The 13,100-nt window shown below is 40.9% G+C and overlaps 1 protein-coding gene across 1 annotated transcript in view; it reads left to right on the forward strand.

The window, feature by feature from the left end:
- Nucleotides 1-316: 316 nt before the first annotated feature.
- LOC148060636 (uncharacterized) overlaps nt 317-13,100 on the forward strand; it is a 31,271-nt gene continuing 18,487 nt past the window's right edge. The window contains exon 1 of the mRNA XM_087779794.1: nt 317-558. The gene's annotated coding sequence lies outside the window, so the exon portion shown is untranslated. The remainder of the gene's footprint in view (nt 559-13,100) is intronic.

The raw sequence follows: 13,100 nt of genomic DNA on the forward strand, positions 1-13,100 counted from the left end.
GTTCCACAATTGTCCATATTTAATATTTATTTATTTAAATATTCAATAAATGTTGTATTTTTTTAATCAACAAAATTCAAACAAGATTTATAATTATTTAAAAGTGAAAATATTATTATTGTCCTGTATTTACACGTTACTAAAATCGAAATTTTGATTTAAAAAAATACTTTTTTCTCGTGTGACGTTTTTATTCGCCCGACGTTCCCACCTCTGGCCGCTAGATGGCGCCTCTCACCCGAGCGCAGCCTCGCACCTGAGCACGTCCCTCTCTCCAGGTGGGAACTTCAGGTCCACTCACGCTTCACTTCAGTCGCACTTCGCGGTCCGGCGGGTCGTCGAACAGTCCCCGCGTGGAAAGTCTCTCTCTCTCTCTCTGGGTCGAACTCTGGGCTTGAACTCTGGGCTCGGTCGCGAACACATGCGGACACTTCCTGAAGTTTCTTTTATTTTCTCTTTCCACGGAAATGCTTCACCTGCGCTGAAAGTTTGGAGAGTTGAGTCGCGAGCTCAAATGGAGAGAGGCTGAAAGAGGAGCGGACGTTAAACTTTAACCAGGTTAGTTGACACCCTTGTTTCCCTCGAGCATCTTCTGGTCCGGACTTGGACTCGTGTTTTTGAGTTTGACGTGGAAAAAACAGTGGGTTAGGTGTGGGGAGATCTGCTCAGCTGGCCTTGAGGGATCCGGAGTAACTCAAGACCTGTCGAGCTCGTGTGGATCTGGTGACAATGAGGACTATTGTGTTTGTTCCGTCACTGACCCGGGATGACAACCTCTCAATAACCTGTGTGTCGGTCCATAATGCTTCGGTGCTGGCTCAGCTTTTTACTCATTAACCCGGGTTAGATAACAGAATCAGGGTACCCCCCCAGCCCCCCCACACCATACACTCACACCCCCCTATCACCCTTCAAACTGTGTTTGCCTGCTGGACTTTGGGACAGAACCAAGTCCAAATCAATTCTGCTTTCCCAAAAAAAAGCTGTCATTTGTGAGCTCCATGGATCCTAGTGTATCTCAGGTGGGTGAGGCCAAGACATTTGTTTAGTCAGGGTGTGTCACATACTGGTGCTCTTGTCTGTACCAGGGTGCCATGCCAGGGCTTGCAGGTTACAGGTGAGTTATGTCATGGCCGGGGGCGGCAGAGACACCCATATTGGAGGTATGTTTTGTGCCAGATGCAAGCTCCTTTTTGGAGATCCAAGCGACCCGGGGGTCATGACCGAGGCCGGATGTTAGCTGGCGACGTGTACCGAGCTTGTGGTAGTCGTGTAGGTCCATGACGGTTTCTATGTGGTCGTCATGAAGCTGGAGTTTAACTATACTTTTTAATTATTTCTAAATATCATTGAAATTCGTTTTAAGGACTTTATTTTGTCTTAAATTCCTGATTTATATTCCTTAAAACATGTCCTTAAGCAGGGGTTCCCACCCCGGTATCTCATGAAGCATTTCTTAACTGGTCGCACAGAAGGAAAAAAAAAGATATGTAATTTCTCTTGTATTGATTATTAGTGTCTGAAAGGTGTTTTGTTTTTGAAACAAAGATGGCGGTAACAACAGCCTGTGACTCTTGACATGCCAAGACGCTTGTTTAGTCAAGTTAACTTAAAAAAATAAAACTGTTAACTAGTTAAAATGAGTGAAGCAAAAAATCAGGGGGCAGACAATGAAACGTCCTCAGGGGCCACATTACTGTACATACTGTGAGTGTTGCTAGGGGCCATCAAACCAATAGAAAGGATCTTAAGCATACCCTAACATTTTATAAATAAGCTACACTTTTTTTTATTTATGTAAAGTACAAACGTAAAAAAAGAGAGGCATTTTATCACGTTTTTTAATTCTTCTATTTACTTTAAAATAGTTTAGAGGAAAATAAATGCCCACAACAAATAAAATACAAAGTAAAATTGTGAGTTATTCGGTCAGTAAATATAGTTCCGTCATTAAACCGGTCTATCGTACTTTTAAGGTTTGCGAACGCTGTGGGGAAATATTTACATTATATAAATTCACCCTTAGATTCACAGCAGCTAGCAGTGCTAGCAAATAGCAAATATAGCATTAAGCTTCTGAAATTATTAGTTTACTAATTGATTCTTGAATAACTGTAGATAAAAAGTAACTATGGTGTTGTTTTTAATGAACTCGTAGTTAGCATCCTGTTGTCAAATGTAACCAATGCTAATCTAGATGCTAACAAGTACTTTATAATGTTTAAAAAGTGGCTAAAGTGTTGCTAACACACAATAATAAGAATGTGTCAAAGGGTTACGAAAATAGCTAATAAATCAAACCGCCTGCTTGAGACTTTGGCTCCTGCAAGGGTTTGATTGATTTAATTTGTTGACGTAAGTTAAAGAAACTGTCTTGTAACTGTTTAAAAAATGACAAATGGACAAAAAAAAGTGTTTTTTAACATAAGACATTCAGCTTGTTTACAGTTTAAGTATCAGGAGAATCCAAACTTTTAATTTAATAATAACACTAATGTAAATAGTTATTTCTCTCTTGGTGATCTGAGGGGGGACTCGGAGAATAACCTTTGCTCCTCTAGACCAACAGTCGAGGTGGTGAATGTCTCATTCCTGCTCTTCGTAGCTACGTGTTGAGACACACTGAGAATTCAGTCGTGCTATGGTTATGACCTTTAACCTCGCTCTGGACGTCTGGGTCAGCACATCCTTGTGACACCTGGCTAGCTGGTTCCCTCCAGCTTCTTTTTTTATAAACCAGCCTAACTGGTTCCAACACTGTGGCAGAGATTTGCTACAATCGTCTCACCACCAACAAACCCAGTTCCTCTTGTGTACGTTTATTTTTGTCACTTTTGTGAAACGGCTCTGCCGCGGGTGACTAGCATGGAGTTTATTTATGGTCGGTGCTCTAACTCTGTTACGTTTAGTGCCGTCTGGGACGGAGTGCAGTGATCGGGAAAAGTTTAAAAGTGATGAAGGGTCGGTTAGTCAAACTCTTCGGAACAGTTCTATTATGTGCAGTTGATGCATGAATGGAACGTACCATAATTAGCTTAGCATGTAGCTTAGTGAAGAGGAAACGCTGTGTTACTCCTTTATATCAAGAAGTTTTCGATATATTTAAGAGTTTTAAGCTGTTACCTTGAAAGTATTTGAAATTGTATTAGACAATTGTAATTTAAAAAAATAATGAAATCTTACAATATTTAGTTTTACAAAAAAACAACAACATTTAAGCTTGTGTCTATTTGTATCACATGCTAAATGAAGAGCTCATTTTTCCATGTAGCATTTCTAGCCATAGAGGCAAAAGTGTGATCATAAGTTGGTTAATGACTCCTTTTGACCAGAATGACGTGAACCACAGGAAGTGACGCGTAACCGCATCACCTCACATACTTGTTCGTGCGAGTCAAAGTGCGGTGAAGTCCAAATGCATGATTTTGATTTTGGAAGTTTAAAGCCACTTTTAGAGGACTCTGAAATTGAGTTTAGATCAAATCATGTCGGAACACTCCGTCCTCTGTTGTGATGGCCGAGCGGGGCGACGTGAGAGCGACAACAGGAAGACGAGTCATGTGTCTGTGGCGTAACGGCTCGGGTCAGGATTTCTGCCTGTGAATCTTGTCGATTTCGGGTCATTTACCAAGTTGTTTGTCCAGATTATTGACACGTTAACACAAACTGGTCAATACTGGGGACCTTTGACACATTTTAAACTGGATTATGACTCATTTTGGGGACATGTGGCAATTTTTCTTACAGTAAGTCCACTTCCTCTTTGAGTGCCCGCTCTTAATGTCTCCATTGTCCCAAACCTGATTCAATTACATTTGAAGAAACCACCAAGTTTGAGACTTATTTTTGCGACGTCTCATTGTGGCAAGTCTAGCCAACGTACCGCATTGATCTCTAGAGGAATTCCAAGGACAACCACAGACGAGATCCGATCAGCATTTATATAATTTTATATGTCGATTCAATTACTGATAGATTTATTATTAACATAATCGTACCTTGGCTACTTCCTATTCTGACATCATCTGCCTACTTCCTGTTTTGGCGACACTTCTTTTCCCATTGGTCCACTCATCTGTTTGGACATCACTTGGCTATTCTTTTGATTGTAAAGACATTCCTCTACTTTCTTCTTTGTCCTACAATCAGCAACTTCCTCTTTTCGGTGGCAAACTCCATCGATACGCTCTTGTTTAAGTGTCTCTCAGATGTCCAAGCAAGAGCTCAGAGACCGAGACCCTGAGTGAAGGTTGAAGCATACGGTACTTTAGGAAATCAAAAACATTTAACCGGAAGTAGGTGCAAAACGGGACTTGTTTTTGAGCTCTGAAGTTGGTGCTACCATCCCAACATTTTGACATAAAAAGTCCAGCAGCTTATCTTCATTTTTGAAGGATGTTTTTTTGGAATTTAATTAACTGCAAACATTGATGAATGTTTAAACTTCCAGCGATGCTCGACTCGCCTGCACAATTTTCTAGCTCGACCTGTCAATCACAGACTCTACTGATGCTGAAGTCCTGCTTGAGACGCTTGGCAACCTCTGAAGGCTGAGTACGACAAATCCAGGTCTATCTCACCCAAAAAGGATTTCAACACCAACTAGAGAAAACGGTTTGAATCAGTTCATTGTCGCAGATTTAAGAGGTTTAATTACCTATAAATCTGATGAACGCTTGCTTTCCAGGGTTGCCAGGAGGTCTGTTTTTTCCCCCGAGGTAAATAAGGAAGCGCTGTGCAATGTTTAGTTGTCGTCAAGCAAATAAACGTCTCGTGGCATTGAAGACAGAAACGCTTCTCTTTGTCAACTGTTTAAGTCTCCGATGTTTTTCAAGCTTGCCATGACCTCAGCTCCACTTCTCAGATCTGCTTTTAGATGGTGACTCACAAAGTACCCTCAGGTCCTTCTCTCCTTAAACCCTTGCCTATATGAGCTGTCGCTGCAAACGTTCGGAATGACAACTTCTACACAACTCAACTGTCTGTGGCTTCATTGTATAGTCATGATGACCATATTGTTGTTGATGTCATCAACAATTGTGCACCACAGCCACAGTCGACATGACGCAACATGCCTCTCTGACAAAGTGAACCAAACTTCAGCCGTCGCCTTTTTAACAAAACTATCCATATGTCTGTATCTGTAAATAAGTTGTTTCGCTAGATCGTATCTTATAGCAGCATACTGCTATCGTTCTTGGGCAACATTGAGCTACTTCCTTATTCTGCAAATTTATGCTACTTATTCTTAACATTCCACACAACTTCATGTCTGTGTGACGTTCAGCTAGTTCCTGCTGGCATTATAGAAAGTTTGTTTCATAAAACATTCAACTACTTCCTTTTTGGGCGATACTCTTGCTGGGGCAACATTTGGTTACTTTCTGATTTGGAAAATTCAAATACTTCCTGTTTTTTGGGAAACCCGGCTACTTCCTGTTCTGACGATTCTGTGGTAATTCATGTTTGGAGAAACTTGGCTACTTCTTATTCTGGCAACAACTGGCTATGTCCTGTTTGGGCGATACTTTTTTCTCCAGTCAAAGTTTGTTGACTCTTCTGTTCTGAAACACACTTCTTGGCTGGGGTCTACATTCAGCTACTTCCTGCTCGGACAAAGTTTGGATACTTACTGTTCGGATAAAGTTTGGCTACTAACTGTTGGGATAAAGTTTGGATACTTACTGTTGGGATAAAGTTTGGATACTTACTGTTCGGATAAAGTTTGGATACTTACTGTTCGGATAAAGTTTGGATACTTACTGTTTGGATACTTCCTGTTCGGATAAAGTTTGGATACTTCCTGTTTTGATACTTCCTGTTCGGATAAAGTTTGGATACTTACTGTTTCGGATAAAGTTTGGATACTAACTGTTCGGATAAAGTTTGGATACTAACTGTTCGGATAAAGTTTGTATACTTCCTGTTCGGATAAAGTTTGTATACTTCCTGTTCGGATAAAGTTTGGATACTTACTGTTCGGATAAAGTTTGGATACTTCCTGTTCGGATAAAGTTTGGATACTTCCTGTTCGGATAAAGTTTGGATTCTTACTGTTCGGATAAAGTTTGGATACTTACTGTTCGGATAAAGTTTGGATACTTACTGTTCGGATAAAGTTTGGATACTTACTGTTCGGATAAAGTTTGGATACTAACTGTTCGGATTAAGTTTGGATACTAACTGTTCGGATAAAGTTTGGATACTAACTGTTCAGATCAAGTTTGGATACTTACTGTTCAAATAAAGTTTGGATACTTACTGTTCAGATAAAATTTGGATACTTACTGTTCAGATAAAGTTTGGATACTTACTGTTCAGATAAAGTTTGGATACTTACTGTTCGGATAAAGTTTTGCTAATTCCTGTTCTGGCGAAGTTTGCGTACTAACTATTCCGGCGAATCTTGGCTACTTCTTTCTGAAGACAACATTTGTTGACTCTTCTGTTAGGACAACACTTGGTTACTTTCTGTTTGTGCTGATATTGCACTACTTCCTACATCAGTGATATTCAGTTTCTTTTTGGCTACTTCCTGGTTTTGAAGATATTTAACCTATATCTGTTCAGGTGGAATTAGGCTTGCTGTTTGGACAAAACTCGATAACTTCCTATTTTGATGAAAGTTAGTTACTTTTAGGGAGAAATTGATCTACTTTCAATTCTGGCTACTTCCTGTTTGGGCGACACTTTTTTTCCGGGCGACATTCCACTACTTGCTTGGTCAACACCTGGCTACTTCTTCAAGGTGAACTTTGTGTATTCTTTTGTTTCATACAAAAGCTTGATTGGGCCACTAAGGAGAAATTAGATTCACTGATTATTTTATTTTCAATAAGTTGCGGTAGGGAGGGAGCCACAGGACGCATCCACAAACTTGCCAAAGTTGACTGATGACTGGTTGGCTCACTCCGCTCCTTGCCTCCATCTTTGGCTCGGTTCCGTTAGAGCGGAGCCCAAAATGGCAGTTTGTCAAAAAAGTTGAAAAGAAGCGACTCCCACACGACTGCTTTTATTTTTACAACTTCATCAGTCTACCACTTTATAAAAAAAAAAAATGTGGGCCATGGAGAGGGGGAGCCGCACGGAACAAAGGGAGGTACAGTGACGGTGGGAGGGTGAAGAGTCAGTAATTATCAATCTCTCCGGAATGCCTCTGTTTGCAGACAAGCTGCTGCACGGCTACAGCGGCGTGCCAAGTCACACAATCCTGAAAACATAGCTGCGACACACACTCGTCTCGGTTACTGTTCCTGTAACGCTGACGCACAACATAAGTGAAGTCGCATAGAATCTTATCACAGACATCGATCTTCTGCCCGGAACTCCACCCTCCCTCGTCGAAGCAGAAAGATGACAGAATGTCAGCCTGAAAACATTTTCATGCAGGGCTCAGATGTTTATCACGTGATATATAAAACTTAATAAAACACCTGATGATCATGAGGTTGTTGCCCTGTCTTTCCACTTGTTCCTGTCTAGTAGGATTCAAAGGCCCTAAGAGTCTAATCTACTTCCCGTCAACAACTTTTGTCGCTAGTATTTTTGCGATTAATGATTCCATAACCAACTCATCAATTATCATTTGAGTCCAACTCTCTCTTTAGCTACAAGCATTAATCACTTCCTGTTCCTGTGTCAGTCATGAGTTAGACCCGCCCTCTTTTGGCACTTCTTGTTCATGGTGACCTAGATGGTCACATTCCTCAGTGAGAATTGCTAGTTTGTTGAGTCACGTGGACATGAAGTCATTTTTTTCCATGATTAATATGCTGATGTGTAACTTATTATGTAAATCAGGGATTCCGAAAATTTGAGTCACAGTTTTTGAGTTAAGTTTGTCAATCGAGAGGTTGGCGTAAGAGTGTTTGTAATTATTACAAAGTAACATTGTATTCAAATTATCAAAAGGTTTGTTTTGCTTCTATATTTGGGGTTATTGTAATAACTTTTTATGTATTTATCTAGTGTGTATATATATTGCAGTAGATGAGACTCAAACTTCAACATTCAATGAAAAGCTAAGAAACATTGGCATATATCTGTGCAACTGAGCTAGCTAGCTTCCTTCTAAGCTAACAACATAATCCTTATTTTAGGACAATTATAACGATTGAATCTGAGGTTTCTAGGAGAGTGAGAGTTCTTTCTTCCATAGAAAGTCAAAAGTTTAGAAATCTGGATTTTATTTTGTGTAAAACTGTAAAGATGGATACAATTTCCTGGATCGGCTTCTTAATACTCGACCTGCTTTTGTATGGATGTAGAGATGAGCCTTGAAACAAGACGTCCGTCTGTCCGGAGTTAAGAAGAGTTCTACAAGAACAGTCCACTGTTGAACCGTCGCATTCCTTCATACTTGGGTTAAACTTATCTCCCGTTTCAAGGTCGGCTCAGTGCTGACCCTTCCTTCATTGTGTTACAGTGTTGTGGAAGTGTTTCTTAGTCGCAGAGATTGTTTGATACGAGCAGCCGGACTACGCCCTGACTCGCAGGTGCTGATCAACACTCCAGTTTTCACGCTGCTCAACAGCACTCCCGTCATTTAGCCGCGCTAAACACTGTAATTGGACAAATGGCCTGTTACTGCGAGGCTGTTTCCGCCACTCTGGATAAGAACACGACTGGAGCTGGTCCAGGACTCCTTTCCCTCGTGTGGAAAAAAAAAAAAGAAAAAAGAACCTCTACAATCAGTTCTGCCTTTTTAGCACATGTTCGGCAGCTGCCTCGCGGCTACCTTGCGCCATGAGAGAACATGCTAGCTCAGACAGATGAGGAGATAAACACCCGCCTGGTTTACCTGAGCCAGTTCTAATTCAAACAAGGGTGGCAGCGGTGCCACTCCCTCCTGGCCCTGCACCATCCCCGCCGAAGATGTTGGATGTGTGACTCAGTGTAAAGTCTGAGGAGTCGCAGTTCCGGTATCCACCCTGTTGATAAGAAGGGTACAAGACTAGAGACTGTTTTGACGCACAAATCAATTTGGTATGTTTGCCCCGATGGTCCTGATCTCGTCATCGATCTCTCAAGATAAAGCAAGGATGAAGATGTTAAACCAGGTCAATCCTCTGAGAGACTAATGTCCACATTAATGTTTCAACATTCAAGTCACGTTGAGGAATTTCCTGGACATGTTGGCATCGATAAAAGTATTTGATACCCGTACTGATATTGATACAAATCTTTCAGCTACATTTGGTAAATCTCCCCTTTAAGCTGTTTTCTTCCAAATGGATAAATAGCAATACATTTTTCGAAAAGAACACATGCTAAAAAGTAAAAAATAAATCTGGTGGAACTCCACACATGCATTACTACTGAAGAGCCGATACACAGTCGATATGTGCGATTTAGCTACAACATGAGTTGTCAAACCACTTAAGTCACAGGGACTAACCAGGAGATAAGAGATTGAACAATCTTATAGCGAAGCTCCACTTCCTGTGTGTTACAATGACTCGCATGAATTGGTGGTGATTCAGTCTTCAGTTTCTTTAGAGCGATTCCTTCACTGACTCTCTTGAATATGAGTAGATAAGTCTTAATGCAGCAGTAATTGAAGTTGTGCTAATTGTTATTGGTCTTAACATATGTTGCAAACATCACATTCAGATTGTCTATCTTTACAGTTTTTAACATTCAGAAGTGAGAATCATCTGGAGTAGATGATCAGAAACTTGGATTTACTTTAAAATAAACACGCCGAGATGTGTGCGATTCCGTGGTTACACGAGGCTTCGCTTATCTGAGGTATTTTTAAGGAATATACAGCCTAAGGACCACTATCTTTTGAGTCGCAATGACTTGAATTTGTGCGACTCTGCAGGTTGTTCTGATTTGTGTAGAGCACTGACTCGGAAGTGAAGATGTGTGTGTTCAAGGTCTGAATGTTTTAAGGACCAGGTTTCCGTGTCAAAGAGGATCACCGATGACTCGAGTTGACGCCTATCCTGGATTATTTTGTCTCATCGATCACCTTCGGGCGACGCACACGTCTGAGTTTGGTCTCGTTGGAAAGCCTAAAAAAAAGACCCACTTGGATCTTCGGGGTTCTTCCATGTTTTGGGAGTCGCTCTTGACAGCGTTTTCACGTTGTGTTCTAATCCCACGTTCAGGTTGGTGTGCGCACACGTCGACTTGTTCAGACGCAGTACGACTGTTGACTCAGAGTTCTCAGTGGAGCCTCTCATGTCTTTTGTGGAGAAAAGTAAACAGCGTGTCGGAACACACACACACACACACACACACACACACACACACAATGCAGCAGGACTAAAACCACAGGATGCGTTGTGCGAGCGTGCTAGCTAGCTTTTTTTGTCGTGAACTCCGGGCTCCAAGTAAGTATATAGTTGTGGTTGTTGTTTATTTTTGTACGTTTGTGTAAAGTTAGTGTTGTCAGATCCAGCTCCAGTGTCTTTACAGTATATCTTATGTATAAGTATATTTAATCCTCTGGACTCTCTATTAGAAATAGGAGCTCCTTCATCGGGGAGAGATTTGGATTAGAACCACTTCTTCTTTAGAAGCCAGTGTAGAGGCCATCTTGACACATACCTAGAGATGCTGGAAAGGAGCCGGGAAGCAGATCTAACATCCCAAAAATGATGTTTAAAGTGTGACCCGCCACATACCTACCACTCCCAGTATTTTTTTGGCCTCCGTTTGGTTAGTTTTGTTGTAATTGATTATTGTTAAAATTTAATAATTAGTATTAAATAATAATAAATAGTAGAATTATTTACGATCCCCCTCGACTGCACCAGGATACACTGCGGCTCGATCGGACGTTCGGTCGTCCTCTCCTGCTTCGGCGTAACAGCCTCGGCTTCAAAGAACGCTCGCTAACGGGATAATGCCATGTTTTTACTGGTAACCACGGCGACGGCGCTGTGAGTCATCCCTGCGAGTGGGGGCCGCAGGGCGGTCCGCTGGGTGGTCCGCTGATGCGTCCCAGACGGCTCGGGGATCCTCTGCGCTGAAAACAATCGCATTCCCCAAAAAAAAGCAGACGAGCTCGAACTGAAGACGATGACGACATGAAGGACTGAGTGAAAAAAAAACTAATGATGGTCATTGAGGGAGGACAGGAAATGAACTCTTCCACACTTCTTCCTTTCGCTCCGGAGGAGAAAAAACGTGTCTTTTTTCACATTAATGGACCTCCATATGAAAATATTTATATTTATTCTTAATTTAATTATCTTATATCACACTCTATTATCCTCATGCATTTGATTTAATTTAACTTTTTGTTTATTTATATCATTTTAATTCAATTTTATACAGTTTATTTTATCATGTTTTAGATACCTTTTAATTGTAGTCTTGAGCTAATAACATTTTAAGGATGTTTCTGGATTTATTCATATTGTTTTTAACTGTAACGAAATGTATAGTTTAAAATATTGTCTGTTATTTCCTGCCCTCAATATTTACATTTAACCTGTTTTCATCCCACGTCTTATATTTTAATCATTAATTAAATGTGTTTTTTTTTTTATCTTCTCATTCGAAAGAGATGATCAATAATCGGTTGACTACCGTAATTCATGTAATACGGCTTCAATATTGGACGCAGATGTTCACATGTTTTTGTTTTCTTTCTAAGAAAACCAGAATTGCGCCACTTTCATCTTTTACTCTCCGACCAGATAAAAATCTCAAATTTACGAGCAAACGATTGCAGGTATTTGGCCTTTTTTTTTTTTTTTAACTTTTAGCATGTGGCTCCACATTTTTCTACACCTGCCTGCCTGCTTTCTATTTTTAGATTTCTGCTTTTGTTTTCACCCAGGAAGCAGAATATATCTGGTTCTCATTTGAGTCTCTCCTGGATGACCGATCTAAAAAGAGGAAAAACAAGTGTATGTTACGATCTTTAAAAAGCGTGTTTATTAAGTCGCTCGCCCGGCCGGGGTCTTATTTACGAGCTCTGGTTTCCTCAAAGCTGCTGCAGTGGGCCTTGACTTCAGATAGATATCTAATAAAGTATGCAGCTGGAAGACGCCCTGAATGAGCCGTGGATCACACGAGGGAGGACGGTGAGATCATGACAATTGGAAGACTGAGTAGGAAGGTGAGGAAGAAGCGTAGCGGCCGAAAGAAAGTCCTCGGTGGGAGACGATCGTGACTTGAGAGGCTGGAAATGCTCTGGTTGTGTGCAAGAGTGCACGGCGCTCAGGGGTGCGGCTTTGTTGAGTTATGACTGCCTGTTTTTGGAATGAAGGGAGCGGAGCCAAGTTCTTTGTGGACCCGCTGAGATGAGGCAAACCACACAGATGTTGGCAGTCTTAAGAGGTGTCACATGCCACCGGGCTCTTATCTGAAGGTAGTATCTGTCCTCTCTCCGAGGGCCGCTTTTGGCTCCACGATATTTCACACTCTGCCCCGGGAGGTCAGTCCGTGGATTTCACACGGGAGGTCAAACCGCCCCAGAAAGACCTCTGTAGACTGATGTCCGGGCCTGTGACGTGTCTTGTGGTGGACTACGACGGTGTTCAGAAATTCATCAGCCTGCCCAGAAAAGTGTCCCTCAGAGCCTGTTGAACATCAGTCAACTTGAGGGATCTTTGGGACGAGTTGCAGCAGGTAGTGATGGAGTATTTGAGGTTAATACCCCAGTAAACATGAATATTTACCACCATGGGCTAGTTTCACTGTGAAAGAAAACCCTTCTTGTTATCGTCGTGTAGGTTCATTTGGATCTTATGGCTGTAAAATAGTTTGAGTCCCTTTTTACCCAGATATATGGTTTCAATAACTGCTGTTATTCAACATTATTCTAGTTTTATTCAGGTTTTGAACAGTTTAAATGATTAAACAATATGAAATGACAATAATGAAACTTTTTTTTATACTTTTTTCAATTCAACTTTAGAAAAGAACATTTTTCAAAATAATGATAACTTCTCTTTGTAGTCACATGGTCCTTCCGGACTTGAAATTTGTTTTTCAAGTCGTTTTTCTCAATTTTTTAAGAGAACCTTCATTCTTTTGGACTTTTTTTCAACTTTTTAGATTGAACAAAAAAGGTTTTCTGTATTTCTGTATACTTTTTTTTAATGATTTTTGAGACTTCAGAAAATCATTATGTCAAA

Source organism: Callionymus lyra, chromosome 18, assembly GCF_982586985.1.
Source record: "Callionymus lyra chromosome 18, fCalLyr1.hap1.1, whole genome shotgun sequence".
Lineage (NCBI taxonomy): Eukaryota > Metazoa > Chordata > Actinopteri > Syngnathiformes > Callionymidae > Callionymus > Callionymus lyra.